This window comes from Musa acuminata, chromosome BXJ3-7 (assembly GCF_036884655.1).
Source record: "Musa acuminata AAA Group cultivar baxijiao chromosome BXJ3-7, Cavendish_Baxijiao_AAA, whole genome shotgun sequence".
Taxonomy (NCBI): domain Eukaryota; kingdom Viridiplantae; phylum Streptophyta; class Magnoliopsida; order Zingiberales; family Musaceae; genus Musa; species Musa acuminata.
The window spans coordinates 29,995,096-30,016,208 of NC_088355.1; the positions used below are offsets into that span (position 1 = coordinate 29,995,096).

At 43.0% G+C, this 21,113-nt stretch overlaps 1 pseudogene; it reads right to left on the reverse strand.

Annotated features, from left to right (window-relative positions):
• Positions 1-11,061: 11,061 nt before the first annotated feature.
• The window catches only part of LOC135642897 (protein CCA1-like), a 47,469-nt pseudogene continuing 37,417 nt past the window's right edge, over positions 11,062-21,113 (reverse strand).

Here is a 21,113-nt window from a genome sequence, read left to right on the forward strand (position 1 = left end):
GTGCCACCGCCTGTCAGTGTCTGACACTGACAGTGGACTAGCGGTGCCATCGCCCAGCCAAGCGGTGCCACCGCCCAGCTCTCGGGTGCTGGGCGGTGCCACCGCCTAGGCCAATTCAGCTCACTGGTTGGGCTCCAAACTTGGCCCAAACCAGTCTGAACTCGGGCCCAATTGGCCCCTACTTGGGTTATAGGATTAACACCTAATACTAACCCTAATTAACATGCTAACTACGAATTTAAAGATATTTTCTAAGCTATTACAAAGTCCGTAAGTCAAGACTTCTTCCGGCAAGCTTCTGGCAAACTTCCGACGGTCTTCCGATAAACTCTCGGAAACCATTCTGCGGACTCCCGACAAGCTCCTAGACTTCACAATTTGATCTTGGCGAGTTCCAACGAGCTTCTTCGGCAAGCTCCAATCTTTCTCGGTGAGCTCCGCGAACTTCCAACGAACCTTCCGGCGAGCTTCCGAAAAACCCTTCGGCAAGCTCCCTACTCATTCTCGGCTAGTTCCGACAGCATTCCCGACGAACCTTCGGACTTCCATCGAACTCTCGAACTCCCAACGAATCCTTCGCGCTTGACTCCGGCACTTTGTTTCACTTTATGTCTTCATCGTTATTGTAGTTAATCCTACACACACAAACCAAAACTTAACTCCGATCTATACAATTATTACAACGCGAATTGACATTCTATTGCTCGGCACGTCATTGGTTGGCGCTTCGTCCGATTCTTCGGTGCATCGTCCTCTCTTGCGGCTTGTTGCCCAATCGGCAGTTGACCTCCGCAACCCCGATATTCTTGGCGCAATTTCGCTCTCCTTGGCCCGATGCCCGACGTCCGAAGCGTTTAGCCATCCAATATCCTGACGTGATCTCTTCCGACGCAACATCAATTCCTCCTGCGTTAACTGTCTAATCCTGATCGAGTAGACCTGCATCACTCAAAATGCAGTTTAAATTATAAACACATATCAAGTGGTTTCATCATCAAAATACGAGATTCAACAAATAAAACATGCTCATGATCATAAAAACACATAATTTTCAACATGTTATTAAGGCATGTAATAGTGTAAAATCATCATGGCAATTAAGTGATTTGAAAATTGAATCAAGAAAGTCCGAAAAATAATCTTAACAAGTTCATGCATTCGAGCACATTTTTGCCATAGTTTTTCAAATACACTCATGAAAATAACACATGCTTATCATCATGTATAGCTTAAAATCTCATGCATAAAATTGTTAATCAACATATTTAATTTCATCATTATGCATTTCTTCAAATCAAACATGATTTTTTTTTATCAAAATCGAGAAATAACAATGGAAATCAGCGTAATACACATTATTGCTTCTTAACCATGATTTCATATTTTCAATCAAGATCATTTTATTTGTTTATCATAAAATATGCAATATTATCATTTTCGAAATTACTTAGCATGATCATAATTTTTTAAAACATGTAATATTTAAGAAAATTAATTCTAAACTAAAAGAGAAAATACATCATGAAAGCATCAAGTAATTTCAAAATAAATTAGGGGGATTTCAATTACCTCATCATTGAAAACGATTAAGGCGTAGTTTGCCACCTCGCCTTTCTTGATTTTCTCCTCGTCTTCGGAGAAGCTCGATTCATCCCACTTTGTGTTCTTCTTCTTTGGCCTCTTCCTTCGTTCAAGTTTATTATTTATTTTAGATTTTTGTTTAATAAACTTATTAAGATTTAGTATTTGAAGTTCAAGTTCATTATTGTCCTCATCACTTGAGTCATCGCTTAAGTGGTATTCATTTGTCCGGAGTTCCAAATCCTTCCTGTTCTTTGGAAGGTGCATTGTGCACCATTTCATATGTCATCAATAAACCAATTAGTTCTTCAAGTGGTAGGTTGTTTAGGTTTTTAGCTTCTTATATTGCAGTTACTTTTGAATCTCACTTCTTAGAAAGAGAACGCAAAATCTTGTTTACGAGTTCAAAATCCGAAAAACATTTTCCAAGAGCTCTTAAACTATTGACGACATCCGTGAAACGGGTGTACATGTCGTCTATAGTCTCGCTTGGTTGCATTCGAAAAAGCTCAAAATCATGTAATAAAATGTTAACTTTCGAGTCTTTGACTCTACTAGTTCCCTCGTGCGTGATTTCAAGTGTTCGCCAAATGTCAAAAGCTGTTTCGCACGTAGAAATCCGATTGAACTCATTTTTGTCCAAAGTGCAAAATAAAGCATTCATAGCCTTTGCGTTTAAAGAAAAATACTTCTTCTCCAAATCCGACCATTCGTTCATCGGTTTAGAGGGAAGTTGAAAACTGTTTTCAATGATATTCCATAAATCCAAATTCATAGAAATCAAGAAAAATCTCATTCAAGTTTTCCAATAAGTGTAGTCCAATCCGTTAAACAACGGTGGACGAACAACCGATAAGCCCTCTTAAAAGCCATGAAGAGCCATTTCTCTCGAGTGTAAATCCGAAATGAGAAAAACCTTGCTCTGATACCAATTGTTAGGATCAAGAGCACTAAGAGGGGGGGGGGGTGAATTAGTGCAGCGGAAATCTTTCAACGATAAAACACATTCGAATGATAAAAATGATTTCGGTATGAAAGCTGATTCTAATATTACTTTAACTTAAGATCAAGCGAGATGACGTTAAAATCAATCTATGAAGGCAGTTTGCAATTATGATGAAAACCAGAATATAAGTACAAACTGAAATATGACGTTCGTACGAAGAAACTGATTTACGTCTAAATGTTGATTCGTAAATCACTTGATTAGGCGAGATGCAGCTTAAGCAAGGATATAAAGGTAGTTTGCAGTTAAGATAGAAATCAAAACGTAAACGCAAACTGAAATATGATAATCGTACGAAAAAACAGATTTACGTCTAAACGTTGATTCGGAAAGTGCAAAGCTTGAAACCCAATCGTATATGCGCAGAAAGCAGTAAGCTTTAGAGGAGGTTTGCAGTAATGATAATATGCTCAAAGTAAATGCAAACCGAGATTTAGAGTGGTTCGGTCAATCTTGACCTACTCCACTTTTGGCTTCCTCTACCGACGAGGTCACCGACGTCAACTGGAGGCCTTCCTTCAATAGGCAAAGGCCAACCACCCTTTTACAGTTTCACTCCTTTTGACGGGCTTAGGAGACAACCCTTACAGAATTTTCTCTCCTCTCTTTACAGCTCAGAACTTGGAAGAAAAGAGGGAGAAGAACTTTTGACCTTTACAACAATTTTGAGCTCTAAAAATTACAGAACAAGATCAAGATTTCGGTGTGTATTATGTGCTTTCTCAATGCTAAATGGGTGGGGTATTTATAGGCCCCAACCCAATTCAAATTTGGAGCTCAAAACTGTCAATTCCCGAAATTTCGAGATCAGGCGGTTGCACCTCCTGACTGGAGCGGTTGCACTGCCTGACAGAGCTCGAAGACTGAGCCTCTGGGCGGTGCCACCTCCTGTCAAGGGCGGTTGCACCTCCTGGCAGAGCTCGAAGACCGAGCTCAGGCGGTGCCACCTCCTGTCAGGGGAGGTTGCACCACCCAGTCTCGCTCGGAGATTGAGCTCAAGCGGTGCCACCGCTTGGCTGGAGCGGTTGCACCTCCCAGTCTCGCTCGGAGACTAATTCCAGGTGATGCAACCTCCTACCTTGGGCGGTTCAACCGCTTGGAAGAAATCAGGGTCCGAATGGGGTGATCCATTCGGCTCAATTTGGGTTTTTCAGGGACCCAATTGCCCCAAGATTAAGTTAATGGGATCACCTCCCATTTCCAACTTAATCATTGTGCTAACTATGATATTCCCTAAGACATTTACTGCAACTTGCTCCGATGCGTCAATCGCTTCTTCCGGCGAGCTTCCGGCGAACTTCCGTCGATCATCCGATGAACCCTCGGTGATGCTCCTACGGACATCCGGCAAACTCCTAGACTTGCGACGATCCACTTGGCGAGTTCCGACGAGCTTCTTTGGCAAGCTCATGGACTTTTCGGATTTGTTCCCGCAGAACCTCCGACGATTGTCCAAACTTCTGTCGAACTCTCGAACTCCCAACGTGATCATTGTCTTGACTCCGGCGCAACTCCTACTGCATGTCTTTCTTCCATCGTAGTTAATCCTGCACACTTAAAATAAAACTTCGATCGAGACAATTAATCCTAAGCAATTAACCAACTTGTCCGGCATGTCATTGGTCCCTCGACGCTTCGTCCGATTCTTCGGCGCATCGTCCTCTCCTGCAGCCTATTGCCCAATCGACCAGTTGACTCCGCAACTCCGATATCCTTGGCACAATACCCACTCTTCTTGGCCCGATGCCCGAGTCCACGGCCCGAAGCCTTCTGTCAATACGTCGACCAATCCACCGGCCCGACGTCCAATCTTCTGACATGTTCTTCCGACACAACATGATTTTCCTTCTTTAATTGTCTCATCCTGATCGAAGCATCCTATGTTACTCAAAACGTAGATTAAATCATAAACATATATCAAATAGTTTCATCATCAAAATATGAGATTCAACACGTTTGATAGGCGGTACCACCGCTTTGCTAGTCATAAGTGCCCAGCAAGCCAATCACGTGAGTGATGGCACGTGTGACTTGATACAGAATCTTTTTTGCTTATTATATTTTGGCGTATATCACTTTATAACTATTGCATAAATGCATATATATTGTGATGTCCTTGGATTTGTGCAATGGGAATCGGATCGTGATGAGATCACGATAATGAGATCGATTCACCTTTAAACACATATCCTAAATAATCCCGGTCATAGGTTACTCGAGAGGGACATCGTGATAACCGGATAGACTGGTGTGCTGTATACCCGTCCATATGATGGATGCAGCTGGTCTCATAGCTGCTCGTGTAGGGACACTAGGGATACAGTACAGGTGCTCATTGGAGAATGAGTTCACTGATTGATCCGCTTACGGAATGCTGGATGGTTGATGATGCCTTATTGTCAGACAACGATTCCGTAGTCCTAGTGGTGTATCTGGTTCTTAGACTTGAGACACCAAGGATGTCCTGTATGAGTGCTCCACTCTTTGATACCAGACTTATAGGTTTGGCTGTTCCCAGATCTAGTACAGCTGGTCATTGGGAGTGGTAGTCGACCTTACGAGGGCTATTGAGTGTCGATAGAGGATCATCCACTCTCGGTATCATGAGAGGAATATCCCATGTATTCTTGCTCAGACAAATCCCTGGCCAGGGTCATTCGGGTTGAGAGAGAAAGAGTTCTCCGGGAGAATCCGATTAGAGCGAGACTCGAGTAGAAACCGTATGGGTCTGACAGCACCATGCTCGATATACGGTCTCTGGGATATTAGATGGATGAGGGACTATAGGTACATGGTAACTGAGGACAGACAGGTCCAATGGATTGGATTCCCTTGTATCGTCTGGGGACTACGGCGTAGTGGCCTAGTACTTTCGTAGTCGATGAGTCGAGTGAATTATTACAGAGATAATAATTCACTGAGTTAGAAGGAGTTCTGACAGGTATGACTCACGGCCAGCTCGATATTGGGCCTAGAGGGTCACACACATATGGTAGGCATTGCGATGAGTAGAGGTTCCGATATGAGATATCCGACGGAGCCCTTGTCTTATTGGATGCAGATCCAATACCCACTAGGGAAGGACCCATTAGGGTTTTGACACGGGATCTCTATAAATAGGAGGGATTCACAGCCTCATAGGCTAGAGTCTTTGCTTGCCCTTCCTATTCTCCTCTCCCTCTCCACCTCAGAGTAGGCCTGGAGTTTTGAGGAGCGTCGTCGCAACCCTGCTGTGTGGATCACCGCTAGAGAGGAGGACGCTTGACCTCCTTCACCCTCTCCTAAGGATCTGCAAGGAAACAGGGATATACGATCTCCCTAGGTAACACAATCTCTATACGCAGTTTTGTGTTTTTGCGGATTTTGCGCACCAATCTTCGCACGACGATGAACATCTTTTTGGGAATCGGGGATTTTTGTTTTCTTGTTCTTCCGCTGCGCATATGATGTCGCCCCCTATGATTTCCCAACACGCTTAGCATGTAATAACTGCCAGCGGTACCACCACCTAGACCACTTGGGAGATTGAGTCCCAAGCGGTGCCATTGCCGACCGTGACTTCAGGTGCTGAATGAGCTATTTCAACTGGTCCAATTCAGCCCTATTAAGGGCTCAGTTGATCACTAACTGAGTTTGTAGAATTACCTCCTAATCCTAACTTAACTTATAGTCTAACTATAATAATTAAGATATTTAACTAAGTAATCTCTATTCGATATGTCAATTGTTCTCTCTACGAACTTCTGGCAAACTTCTCGACGAACTTCTGGCGAATTCCCGATGAACTCTCAGCGAACTCTCGACGAACTCTCGGCGAGCTCCCGACGAACTCTCGATGAGCTTTCGATAAACTTCCAACACATCGTTTGAATCTTCAACGTATCGTCCGATCTTTGACTCTGACCCAACATCTGGTTTATGCCTTACCACTATCATAGTTAATCATGTACACTTATCTCAATATATAGATTAGATCAAATAATTTATCAATTGATTTTATCATCAAAATCTAAAATTTAATACTAACCTGTATAAATAGGAAGAACATATCAATGTGGAATATAACTTCTTTTATAATTTCTAGCTTCTATCATGAAGTAGTTTACCTCCTTGCAGAAGGGCTACTTGATTAATTAAGAATACAACACTCTGAAATGCTGATCCAGTCCTAAGGTTTTGATGCTGGGCGAACTCCTATGTCTTATTTATGAAGCCATAAAATGAATTCTAGGTGCCGAGAGGAAGGTATATCTAGCACAAGTTCTTCATATCATACCAATGCCATCACATGGAAGCTTCCCCTTGCAGACGTATCCTCTTCTTTTCTGCTTTTTCTTCTGCTGTCTCCTTGTTCTCCTTAGCTTCTACTAAACACCTTTTGTATGGCTTAAATCCCACTTGATGAGCCTTGAGCTTTCGATGTCCTATGCTGCCATTGCTTCTTATACACATTTCTTCCTTTGTGTCACCATTGAGATGGTTAGGTTCAGTTGCAGATCTTGCATTCTTGTTAAGATCAACAGCAAATTTGCCAGCATCTCCTTTATTTATTATTGTTTCTGTTGAAACGAAGAATGAAACGGAGACCTGAGGATCTAAATGTTGCTTCCATTCCCAGAAAGTAACTCAAGGGTCCTAAATCTTTGAGAGAGCATCGATCAACCAATTATTTTAAAAATGTTTGAATCTTCGATGGATCATTGCCTATAACAATAATATCATCTACATATAATAGAAGATATATTACATTTTCATGTTATTATCGTAGGAATAAAGAGGTATTAGACTTAGAGTTGTTGAAGCCAGTTGATATAAAAAATGATCCAAGTTCAGTATACCAAGCTCTTAAAGCTTGACGGAGTCCATAAATGGTTTTTTGTAATTTGCAGACATGTCTCGGATACTGGTGATGAACAAAGCTAGGGGGTTGCTGTATAAAGATGTCTTCAGTTAGAGTCCCTTATAAAAAGGCATTGTTAACGTCCAATTGTCATAAGTGCCAGCCTTTAGAGATGGCCAAACTTAGAATAAGCCGAATTATTGTGGGTTTAACTATAGGACTAAAAGTCTCTGTGAAGTCAACTCCAGGTCATTGATAAAACCCTTTGGCTACTAATCGTGTTTTATATCAAGCAACGGACCCGTTGGGGTTCCGCTTAATTCGGAAGACTCATTTACACTCCATGATATTTTGTGTAGGATGAAAAGGTATAAGAGTCCATGTGGAGTTATGGAGTAGAGCATAATATTCTTCACACATGGCTTTACGTCAGTGAGGAGATTTTTGGGCTTGAGTAATTGTGGTGGGTTCACTGGTCTCGGGAGAGGATTTGGTGATAGCATGCAAGCCAAGAACCTGACGTGGTTTAAAGATACCACTTTTTGAGCATGTTGTCATTGGATGTCTAGGAAATGTAAGTTATGTTATTGATATGGGTGGTGTAGAGGCATCGATAGGGGTTGGGATAGGCTGAGATACATCAGTGGCACTAGATAAAGAAGGTTATTGTATTTTTGAGGATATTACTTCAGTAGTAGGGGAGGCTTATGAAGAATGAAGAGGAGAAGAAATGGAGGGAGTGGGGAGCTATTGAACCGAAAGAACAAAAGAGTATGGATCTTAAAGAAAAGGATTGGATGGTATGGGAAGAGGTTCGTTTGAGGGGATCGATGGAATACTCCAGTGATGTATATTTGTTGGAGTAGCCTGCATGGGAGAAGACTCATGATTTTAAAATGGAAGGCAGACTCCATAAAAACAACATGACGTGAAATAAAGACTTTTTGAGTTTTTTGTTCATAGCACCGAAAGGCATTATGTTCAAGAGAATATCCTATGAAGATACAAGGTTTAGATATTGGTGCTATCTTGTGTGGGGCATAGGAACATAGCCACGGATAACATAAACAATCAAATATTTTGAGTTTTTGAAGGTTTGGGAATGTAGAAAATAGTTTTTCAAATAGAGACTGGTACTGGAGAACTGGAGTGAGAGTGACTTAAGATATTGGATACCACAGTTTGAGAAGTAGGATGTGAGAGCTTGATATTCGCCTCCACCGTCAGAGTAGACTATTTTAATTGTATATTGAAAGAAGTTTTTGACCAGTTTTTTAAAGTTGGTGAAAATTGTTGAAACTTCTGATTTATGACGGAGAAGGTAAATCCATGTGTACTTAGTAAAATAGTCTACAAAAATGATATAAAATCTAAACTTGTCAAAGGAAGTGACGGGAGCAGGACCCCAAATATTAATATAAATAATTTCAAATGGTGTAGAATATGATATGGAGGAAGAACTAAAAGGAAGTCTATGACTTTTATTACTAAGACAAACATCACAATAAAATCTATTATTTGTAGGAGTAGAAAGAGAATAACGAGAATTTATTTTAGATAGAGAGAGAGGGATGACCAAGACGTTGATGCTATATATCGATTAGAGCTACCACTGAGGAGTAACCAGTGGGCTATTTGATTTGTGGAATTGACGACCATTAATAAACATTATCCTTGTCCTTACTCTGGCCTTGGACTAAAGGTGCCCCCATGTTCAAATCCTTAACAAGAAAAAAGTTATGAGAATTCAATAGAGGTATTATTTTGTTTGTAAAATTGAGAAATGGAAATAAGATTTCATTTAATGTGAGGTGCACACAAAACATCATCGAGTGTAAAAGTTGTGGTAGGTGAATTAAGCATTGTAGAACTAGTATGAGTAATAGGAAGTCCTTTACCATCACCGATGATAATGTCATCATAACCACTATAGTTGTTATGGATCGACAAGTTCTATAGATCAGAGATAATGTGGTGGGATGTGCTAGAGTCCACAATCCAATAATGATTAGTAGTGGTTGGAGTAGTCATGAGATTTGCTTGAGGCCAATGTGATTATGCAGGAAGTCAGGGTCAAGATCGACAGACCTTTGCAGAGTGATCGACTTTATCATATAATTTGCAGACAACTCTTCGTTGGTTTATGTGTTGAGGGTGTCAGGGCTACTGATGATTGAAGTAGCTACCTTGATTATTATGATTGAAATGTTGATGATGTGGAGGAGGGGTTTAGTTGGAGCTCAAAGGTTCAGGAGGCATCGTTGTCAAACTTTTGTTGATAGTCAGTCAATTTGTCGTAGAGTTCTTCAAACGACATTGGTGAATCACGTGCCCGTATTACTGCTACCAGTTCCTTATACTCGTCTCCTATGCCATTAAGAATGTGGACAGTAACTTCTTCATCATTGAGGGAATGACCTATCAAGACCAAGTTATCGATGATAATCTTTATGTTGTGTAGATAATCAACAACAATACTTCCCTCTTGTTTTGTTTTTATAAGTCCGGATAGGAGATTAAGCATAGGTTCAGCAACAATGTCACACGAGGATATGAGTAGGGCGAGAGATCCAACAACTGAGGCTTAAATTGCTTGAAGAATAAGACGATCCTAGTGTAACCATAATTTGTGGTCTGGATTTGATATTGGACTGGGTGCTCTTGGGATGTTGATCATCACTAGTGAACATCAAAAAGAGTCATCAACATAGTCTAGAAGATCATATCCAAATAGAAGATTAAAAAATTGAGCACGTAAGGATACATAGTTACCGCCTTTGAATAATTTGAAGGCTCTGTGGATTCCACGGTAATTGGAACAGTAGAGGTAGAGGTAGATGATAAAGACATATGAAAGATATGACTGCAGTAAGGAAGAAGAGTTCTGCAGTAAGTTCTCGGTAAAGAGGAATCAAGAGTACTTGCTCCCTTGGAAGCAGGAAAGCTACCGTAAGGAGGAACCGGTGCTTGTCCCAGTTTCGTCGCTTGTCAGTTGGTTGAAGAAGAACTGCAATCGGTATAGTTCAGAGAACAATGGCAGAGGAGGGATGGCTGCAATCAGACATCTCCATTCTTGAACACGGAATGGAATGGATGGGGTTGGGAGTCCAAATGCGTGCAGACTCGCCACTCCTCAGGCTGGTCCCAAAGACGACAGGACCCTCAATCGAGTCTGTGATAGAAATCAGAAGCACCGTCTCCTCGGCGATGGGCTTCAGATCGGAAGCAACGACGCCGTAATCGACGAGACCTGCGCGGGCTGTGATGGAGCGGACACTAGGCAGGGCCGTGTAGTCTGGGTGTTGGTGGTCGTTGGAGAAGGGGGTGAGGGCGGCGCAGGTGATGAATGGACTGCCACCGAGGAAAATTTTGGTAGCGGGAAAGGGGAAACTGCTGCAGATGAGGAGAAATTTGGCGGCGATGCGATGTCGGACAGTAAGAAATTTTCTCGGCGTCGACTCGATGAGGGTGCTGCAACAGTAGCAATGGCTATTCACAATTTCTGCTTTGATACCATGTTGAAACGAAGAGTAAAATGATAGAAATAAGGAAAGTATATTCCAATTAATATCACATAAAGTATATTTATATATGATGAAAGAGAATATTTCTTTAACTAAGCAGAGATATTTTCTCATGCAGTTGAAGAAATCTCTTTGCTGCTTCTAGCCTGTGGTGGAGAAAAGCTTTGTGGCAGTACTCCTCTCTTGAACAGTTCTTGGAAGGCAAATTGACCCCGACAACAATGGGACTCATTAGACATAGCGATGAAAATTTTTCATTGCAACCTCTTCAGACACCTCCTTCCAGGACTCATTCATGTTTCCACCAATTATGAACCTGCGGTTGTTGATCTTGCAAGCTGCAGAGTCACTGGAATACGCTTCTTTAGCCTCACCATCTACTTTCTCATGTTTCTCTATGGTATTTGATATGGCAAAAAATGGCAATGTGACACGTCATCCCCCTGACCAACTCACTGCCCGAGGCTCGCCATACCCTGCAGTAGCTCGGCCTCCCACGCAACCAAAGGTACAGTCCTGCCCTGCAGACAGCTACACTAGGTAACATCAAACCTCCTCTATAAATACCCCCGAGCCCTTGGCAAAAGGGGGAGGACACACTCAACAGGCGGAGGTTTCTCCTCCTCCTAAACCCCCTCCGCATCTTTCTCTAACTTGATCGTCGGAGGGGTCGGGTCGAGCACCCCGGCCCGACCTGTGTGCAGGGGCGAGACGGTGTCGGCTCTTCCTGGCGCCGTGGCGGAGCTTCTTCTCGACCGGGACGACCCGACCTCCCGAACCGAGCCGCCGACCCGACCGGGCGACCCGAGTTGCCGAACCGACCTCCCGACCCGAACCACCGAGCTCGACCGCCGGGAGACCTCGAGGAGCGCCCCCAAGGAGATCACCGCCTTCCGGACCCGAACCAAGCCGCGACGGCCCCAATGTTAGGATCGAGAGCACTAAGAGGGGGGGGGTGAATTAGTGCAGCGGAAATCTTACAGTGATTAAAAAACCAAAAGCTGCGTTCGTTCAAAAAGTATTATGATGCAAAAGCAAATTCTCAATTTGTATCTAAGTGCAGTTTGCGTCTAAGCGTAGATTGCGTCTAAGCGCAGTTTTGCGTCTAAGCGCAGTTTACGTCTAAACTCAGATTTACGTCTAAACGCAGTTTTACGTCTAAACGCAGATTTACGTCTAAACGCAGATTTACGTCTAAACTCAGATTTACGTCTAAACGCAGTTTTACGTCTAAACGCAGATTTACGTCTAAACGCAGTTTTACGTCTAGACGCAGATTTACGTCTAAACTTTGAAACTTGTTTGTATACTCACAGAAAGCAGTATGCAGTTGAAATCAAGACGTAAACGTAAACTGAGATATGATGATTGTGCGAGGAAAGCCGATTTACGTCTGAATGCAGATTCGGAAGAACAACACTTAGAACTTGTTCGTGAAAGCGCAGAGAGCAGTAGTAATGAAGGAGGTTTGCAGTAATGATAAAGTGCTCGAGAATAAACGCAAACCAGAGATTTAGAGTGGTTCGGTCAGCCTTGACCTACTCCACTTTTGGCTTCCTCCACCGACGAGGTTGCCGACGTCAACTAGGTGCCTTCCTTCAATGGGCGAAGGCTAACTGCCCTTTTACAGTTTCTCTCCTTTTGACAGGCTTAGGAGACAACCTTTACAGACCTTTCTCTCCTCACTTTACAACTGAAAACTTGAAGAACAGAAGGAGGAGACTTAAAGGCTTTACAACACTTTTGAGCTCTTAGAATCACAGAAAAGATCAAGATTTCGGTGTAGGTCTGTATCTTTTCAGTGCTGAATGGGTGGGGTATTTATAGGCCCCAACCCAATTCAAAATTCGAGCTCAAAACGATCAAATCGATCAAATCCCAGAATTCTGGGATCAGGCGGTTGCACCTCTCAACTGGAGAGGTGGCACCGCCTGGCAGAGCTCGAAGACTGAGCTCAGCCGATTGCTCTTCTCTGCCAGAGCTCGAAGACTGAGCTCGATGGTTGCATCACCTGGCAGAGCTCGAAGACTGAGCTTGGTGGTTGCATCACCTGGCAGAGCTCGAAATCTGAGCTCGGTGGTTGCATCACCTGGGAGAGCTCCAAACTGAGCTCAGGCTGATGCACCTCTCTGCCAGAGCTCGAAGACTGAGCTTGGTGAATGCATCACCTGGCAGAGCTCGAGACTTAGCTCAGGCTGATGCACCTCTCTGCCAGAGCTCGAAGACTGAGCTCGGTGGTTGCATCGCCTGGCAGAGCTCGAAACTTGAGCTCTGGCGGTGCAACCTCTTGGCTGGGGCGGTTGCACCTCCCAACCCCACAGCCCAGGCGGTTGCACCTCCTGGCTGGGGCGGTTGCACCTCTCAACCCCACAGCCCAGGCGGTTGCACCTCCTGGCTGGGGCGGTTGCACCTCCTGGTGCAATCAGGGTCCGAATGGTTCACTCCATTCGGCCCACTTTGAATCTTTTCAGGGGCCCAATTGCCCCAAGATTAAGCTAATGGGATCACCTCCCATTTTCATGCTTAATCATCGTGCTAACTACGATTAACTCTAAGACAACTTCTGCAGCTTTGCTCCAATGCGTCAATCGCTTCTTCCGGCGAGTTTCCGGCCAACTTCCGTCGATCAACCGATAACCCTCGGTGATCCTTCTGCGGACATCCGGCATACTCCTGGACTTGCGACGATCCACTTGGCGAGTTCCGACGAGCTTCGCTTGGCAAGCTTCTGGACTTCTCGGATCTGTTCACGCTGAACCTCCGACGACCATCCGAACTTCCGTCGAACTCTCGAACTCCCAATGTGATCCTGATCTTGACTCCGGGGCAACACCTGCTGCTTGTCTTACTCTTATCGTAGTTAATCCTGCACAACAAAACAAAACTTTGATCGAGACAATTAATCCTAAGCAATTAACCAAGTTGTCCGACATGTCATTGGTCCCTCGACGCTTCGTCCGATTCTTCGGCGCATCGTCCTCTCCTGCAGCCTATTGCCCAATCGGCCAGTTGACTCCGCAACTCCGATATCCTTGGCACAATACCCGCTCTTCTTGGCCCGATGCCCGAGTTCACGGCCCGAAGCCTTCTGTCGATACGTCGACCGATCCACCGGCCCGACGTCCAATCTTCTGACATGTTCCTTCGGCACAACATGATTTTCCTGCTTTAATTGTCTCATCCTGATCGAAGCATCCTGCGTCACTCAAAACGCAGATTAAATCATAAACATATATCAAGTAGTTTCATCATCAAAATACGAGATTCAACAATCTCCCCCTTTTTGATGATGACAACCACTTGATGACGGAGTTAAGCTTAACTCCCGGAGTTTAAATAAACTCCCCCTATCAATATGCCATATTGATAGAACCTTGAATTCAACCTGAATTCAAGTCATTGCACTATTCATCGTGAATACTTGCAACACGTAAATAAACTCCCCCTATCAATATGCCATATTGATAGAACCTTGAATTCAAACTGAATTCAAGTCATTGCAATATTCATCATGAATACTTGCAACACGTCAACATGAACTTATGCATAAACTTATGCATCACATGTCATGTCAACATACTTTCATCAACATACTTCTCCCCCTTTGTCATCAACAAAAAGGAGAAGTATCACAATCAAGTGTTTGTGTGTGATATTGGTTCAACTCTTTGCATGAAAATCATAATATCAAGTTTTATCATCATGCAATCTTGGAGCTAGAAGATTTAGCAAGTGTTACATCATGCTTAGAACATTCATGCTATCAAGTTTTAGATATGCAAGTTTTATAGCATATAAGATAGTACTTTTGGTAATGTTCAAGATAGCAAGTTCTATATTATGCAAGCTAGCAAATTAGAGATGTTCAAGAAGGCAACTCTTGCTTCTTGAAAATTTTGCTCATTTTGCTAGATGCGCAAGTTAGCATTTTTGCCTCGAGATAGGCAAGATAGCACATTTTCTTCTTTTGAGATAGCAACTTTTTGCTTCTCTTTAGACCAACAAGCTAGCAATTTTTATGATATACAAGTTTCACAATATATAAGCTAGCAAAAATTTCAAAAGCAAATGCAAGATAAATTTCTTGTGTAAGCTCATGATTCTTGCTTCCTATTGCAATGTGCAAATTGCAAGTTTTGCTTCTTGAGATATTCAAGATAGTGATGTTCAAGAAGACAATTTTTCTTCTTGAAATAAGCAAGTTAGCAATCTTTGCTTCTTAAAATAGGCAAGCTCGCAATCAAGTTTTTGCATCTTCTTGACTTGTTCAAGCTAGCTATCTCCCCCTTTGTCATTGTAAAAAAGAAAGAGAGAATACAGTTTTGTAGTTCTCTTTTCCTTTTAGAACAATTTCAAAATCATGACAAATGATGAATAATCAAGTTATGAATGTCAAGACAATTTTTCATCATGAATATTTTATCATTGCATGCATCATTATCATAAGTTGAAGTATTAGATGCATGATATCATATCACCATTCATAATTACATTAATGTTTCATATCATGATGGTATCAATTTTGTCAAATTATATCCTACCATGCATGATCAAAACTTCTCCCCATTTTATCATTGAAAACAAGAAGAAAGTAGGGGGTAGAGCATAAAAGTGTTAAATATTTCAATCATTTCAAGGCATTTAAGGAATTTTTGAAACATAGGAGAATGATTAATTTAAGCATACAATGTTTCAATCCAATTCAAGTCATGAATATCAATGCTTTCATATTGTGAGTATCAATTCATGAATACCACAAGATATTATTTGTGACTTCAATTTTGCAACATGAAGATTATGATTTAGATAAAACTTATTCAAATCAAATCATTAACTTGAAATTCATAATCAAGTCATTAAAATTAATTTCGAGATTCACAAAATATCATGAAATCATTAATCTCGATCAGATGGGAAAAGCATTTTTTAAGAGATTCTTTTTTTATCTAAGCATGCCTTAGTCTTTATATGCCAAATTAAGATAAGCATTAAAGTTCAAGACATAAGGCAAAGAAATCTTGTATTATGAAATATATGATATCAAGGCTCATGATTCATTCGAAAAGATATAGTACAAAGAGCATCTTGAAACATTCTTATCAAGATCACATTTTAAAATATTCCAAGTTTCAAGATATCAATATGACACTTCATTGAATTGCATTTCATTTGAAGAACTCCTTTTTGATAAATGTAGGGAGCATAATGAACGATCTTGATTTATAAAGAGCTTCATGTTATCAAGATCATGATTTTAATAATTATTCTCTTTAGCAAAGAATCACAAAAGCACTTTATTTTTGCATAAGAAATCACATTGTGTTATGATTTATAAATTCTTTTTCTGCACACGAATCATAGGAAATATGAATGTGAAACAAATCTTTGCAAGCAAAAACACTATCATTCATATTTCAAGATGGAGTTTATAAGCATGAATCATTTCATCAAATTCATTTTAGAAAAATATTTTTCATAAGTGTATGAGAAAATCCGATTGTTAGGATACCAATTGTTAATTGACTCCGAAAATGAAATTAACACTTTCATATATTCAAACATGATTTTTGCTGTAGATCTTGAAATTAAGTCAAGAAGATCAAACAAGCTCATGATCATGGATAACTTAAAATCACATGCATAAAATTGTTAATAACCATTTCATATTACATCTTTATGCATTACTTTAAATCAAACGTGATTTCATTCAACAATGTTAATCAAACATGATACACATTATTACTTCTTAACCATGATCAAAATCATTTTGTTTGTTTATCATAAAATATGCAATATTATTTTCGAAATTATCAGCATGATCATAATTTTCGTATTTTTTTTTTTTAAACATGTAATTTTCAAGAAAATTAGTTCTAAACTAAAAAAGAAAATATATCATGAAAGCATCAAGTAATTTCAAAATAAACCAAAGGCATTTTAATTACCTCAATGTCGTAAGCTAGTAAGGCGTAGTTTGCCGCCTCGCTTTTGTTGACTTTCTCGTCTTCAGATGAGCTTGATTCATCCCAATTTTTGTTCTTCTTCTTGCGTTTAAAGCAAGTAGTTCCATTCTTTTTGCTTTTAAATTTTCGTTTCATTTGTAGTTTAAGTTCACCATCACTTGAGCTTATGCTCGAGTGGTCTTTAAATGTTCTATGTCCCAAATCCTTCCTGTTCTTTGGAAGGTTGGTTTGTTCATCTTTGTCCTCATCACTTGAGTCATCGCTCAAGTGGCATTCATTTGTCCAGAGTTCCAAATCCTTCCTGTTCTTTGGAAGGTGGTTCTCAAGTTCTTCACGTGCATTGCACGTCATTTCATATGTGATCAATGAACCAATTAGTTCTTCAAGTGGAAAATGGTTCAAGTTTTTCGATTCTTGAATAGCAGTTACTTTTGAATCCCAAGTTTTAGAAAGTGAGCGCAAAACTTTGTTAACGAGTTCAAAATCCGAAAAGCTTTTACCAAGTGATTTTAAACCATTGACGACATCCGTAAAACGGGTGTACATGTCAACAACGGTTTCGCTTGGTTTCATATGAAAAAGCTCGAAATCAAGCAGTAGAATATTAACTTTCGAGTCTTTGACTCTACTAGTTCCCTCGTGCGTGATTTCAAGAGTGCGCCAAATATCGAAAGCCGTTTCACACGTAGAAATCCGATTGAACTCATTTTTGTCCAATGCGCAAAATAAGGCATTCATAGCCTTTGCGTTTAAAGAAAAATTCTTCTTCTCCAAAACCGACCATTCGTTCATCGGTTTGGAGGGAAGTTGAAAACCGTTTTCAATGATATTCCATAAATCCAGATTTAGAGAAATTAAGAAAACTCTCATTCGAGTTTTCCAATAAGTGTAGTCCAATCCGTTAAAGAACGGTGGACGAAAGACCGAACGGCCCTCTTGAAAAGTCATTTCTCTCGGGTGTAAATCCGAAATGAGAAATACCCCGCTCTGATACCAATTGTTAGGATCGAGAGCACTAAGAGGGGGGGGGTGAATTAGTGCAGCGGAAATCTTACAGCGATTAAAAAACCAAAAGCTGTGTTCGTTCAAAAAGTATTATGATGCAAAAGCAAATTCTCAGTTTGTATCTAAGTGCAGTTTGCGTCTAAGCGTAGATTGCGTCTAAGCGCAGTTTTGCGTCTAAGCGCAGTTTACGTCTAAACTCAGATTTACGTCTAAACGCAGTTTTACGTCTAAACGCAGATTTACGTCTAAACGCAGATTTACGTCTAAACTCAGATTTACGTCTAAACGCAGTTTTACGTCTAAACGCAGATTTACGTCTAAACGCAGTTTTACGTCTAGACGCAGATTTACGTCTAAACTTTGAAACTTGTTTGTATACTCACAGAAAGCAGTATGCAGTTGAAATCAAGACGTAAACGTAAACTGAGATATGATGATTGTGCGAGGAAAGCCGATTTACGTCTGAATGCAGATTCGGAAGAACAGCACTTAGAACTTGTTCGTGAAAGCGCAGAGAGCAGTAGTAATGAAGGAGGTTTGCAGTAATGATAAAGTGCTCGAGAATAAACGCAAACCAGAGATTTAGAGTGGTTCGGTCAGCCTTGACCTACTCCACTTTTGGCTTCCTCCACCGACGAGGTTGCCGACGTCAACTAGGTGCCTTCCTTCAATGGGCGAAGGCTAACTGCCCTTTTACAGTTTCTCTCCTTTTGACAGGCTTAGGAGACAACCTTTACAGACCTTTCTCTCCTCACTTTACAACTGAAAACTTGAAGAACAGAAGGAGGAGACTTAAAGGCTTTACAACACTTTTGAGCTCTTAGAATCACAGAAAAGATCAAGATTTCGGTGTAGGTCTGTATCTTTTCAGTGCTGAATGGGTGGGGTATTTATAGGCCCCAACCCAATTCAAAATTCGAGCTCAAAACGATCAAATCGATCAAATCCCAGAATTCTGGGATCAGGCGGTTGCACCTCTCAACTGGAGAGGTGGCACCGCCTGGCAGAGCTCGAAGACTGAGCTCAGCCGATTGCTCTTCTCTGCCAGAGCTCGAAGACTGAGCTCGATGGTTGCATCACCTGGCAGAGCTCGAAGACTGAGCTTGGTGGTTGCATCACCTGGCAGAGCTCGAAATCTGAGCTCGGTGGTTGCATCACCTGGGAGAGCTCCAAACTGAGCTCAGGCTGATGCACCTCTCTGCCAGAGCTCGAAGACTGAGCTTGGTGAATGCATCACCTGGCAGAGCTCGAGACTTAGCTCAGGCTGATGCACCTCTCTGCCAGAGCTCGAAGACTGAGCTCGGTGGTTGCATCGCCTGGCAGAGCTCGAAACTTGAGCTCTGGCGGTGCAACCTCTTGGCTGGGGCGGTTGCACCTCCCAACCCCACAGCCCAGGCGGTTGCACCTCCTGGCTGGGGCGGTTGCACCTCTCAACCCCACAGCCCAGGCGGTTGCACCTCCTAGCTGGGGCGGTTGCACCTCTCAACCCCACAGCCCAGGCGGTTGCACCTCCTGGTGCAATCAGGGTCCGAATGGTTCACTCCATTCGGCCCACTTTGAATCTTTTCAGGGGCCCAATTGCCCCAAGATTAAGCTAATGGGATCACCTCCCATTTTCATGCTTAATCATCGTGCTAACTACGATTAACTCTAAGACAACTTCTGCAGCTTTGCTCCAATGCGTCAATCGCTTCTTCCGGCGAGTTTCCGGCCAACTTCCGTCGATCAACCGATAACCCTCGGTGATCCTTCTGCGGACATCCGGCATACTCCTGGACTTGCGACGATCCACTTGGCGAGTTCCGACGAGCTTCGCTTGGCAAGCTTCTGGACTTCTCGGATCTGTTCACGCTGAACCTCCGACGACCGTCCGAACTTCCGTCGAACTCTCGAACTCCCAACGTGATCCTGATCTTGACTCCGGGGCAACACCTGCTACTTGTCTTACTCTTATCGTAGTTAATCCTGCACAACAAAACAAAACTTCGATCGAGACAATTAATCCTAAGCAATTAACCAAGTTGTCCGACATGTCATTGGTCCCTCGACGCTTCGTCCGATTCTTCGGCGCATCGTCCTCTCCTGCAGCCTATTGCCCAATCGGCCAGTTGACTCCGCAACTCCGATATCCTTGGCACAATACCCGCTCTTCTTGGCCCGATGCCCGAGTTCACGGCCCGAAGCCTTCTGTCGATACGTCGACCGATCCACCGGCCCGACGTCCAATCTTCTGACATGTTCCTTCGGCACAACATGATTTTCCTGCTTTAATTGTCTCATCCTGATCGAAGCATCCTGCATCACTCAAAACGCAGATTAAATCATAAACATATATCAAGTAGTTTCATCATCAAAATACGAGATTCAACACCCGAGGCCACGGCCAAAAAAGTTACTTACCGTAACATAATGGCGCTAGAAGGAGGGCCCGAAATGACAGTACGTTAGCTTTCTCCTTGGTTGCTCCACTGCAGCCGACCTGCACCACGACTTCTGGGGTCGGTCTCGGCTTCCTGGCCAAACCCCCCTCGGTCCCACGCGCGCGGCCAACCCGCGCGCCTCACGCACCGGCCAAACCGCCCGCGTCCCATGCGCGCGGCCAGCCCGACCGCGCCGAACACCTCGGCCACAGCCTACCCGAGACCTCCTCGGCCATAGCGTGCCCGAGACCTCCTCGGCCACAGCCTACCCGAGACCTCCTCGGCCATTGCTTACCCGAGACCTCCTCGGCCATAGCGTGCCCGAGACCTCCTCGGCCACAGCCTACCCGAGACCTCCTCGGCCATTGCTTACCCGAGACCTCCTCGGCCATAGCGTGCCCGAGACCTCCTCGGCCATTGCTTACCCGAGACCTCCTCGGCCATAGCGTGCCCGAGACCTCCTCGGCCACAGCCTACCCGAGACCTCCTCGGCCATAGCGTGCCCGAGACCTCCTCGGCCACAGCCTACCCGAGAGCTCCTCGGCCATAGCCTACCCGAGACCTCCTCGGCCACGGCTTACCCGAGACTTCCTCTACGCGGCCTAAGTAGCTCCTCGGCCATGGTATGCCCGAGAGCTCCACGGCCACGGCTTGCCCGAGACTTCCTCTATGCACGCGCAAGTAGCTCCTCGGCCGCGGCATGCATGAGGAGAGATATGGCGTCGCCTGAGAGACTTGGCTCATGCGCGGCCAACACGCTGCCTCGCCGCCTCG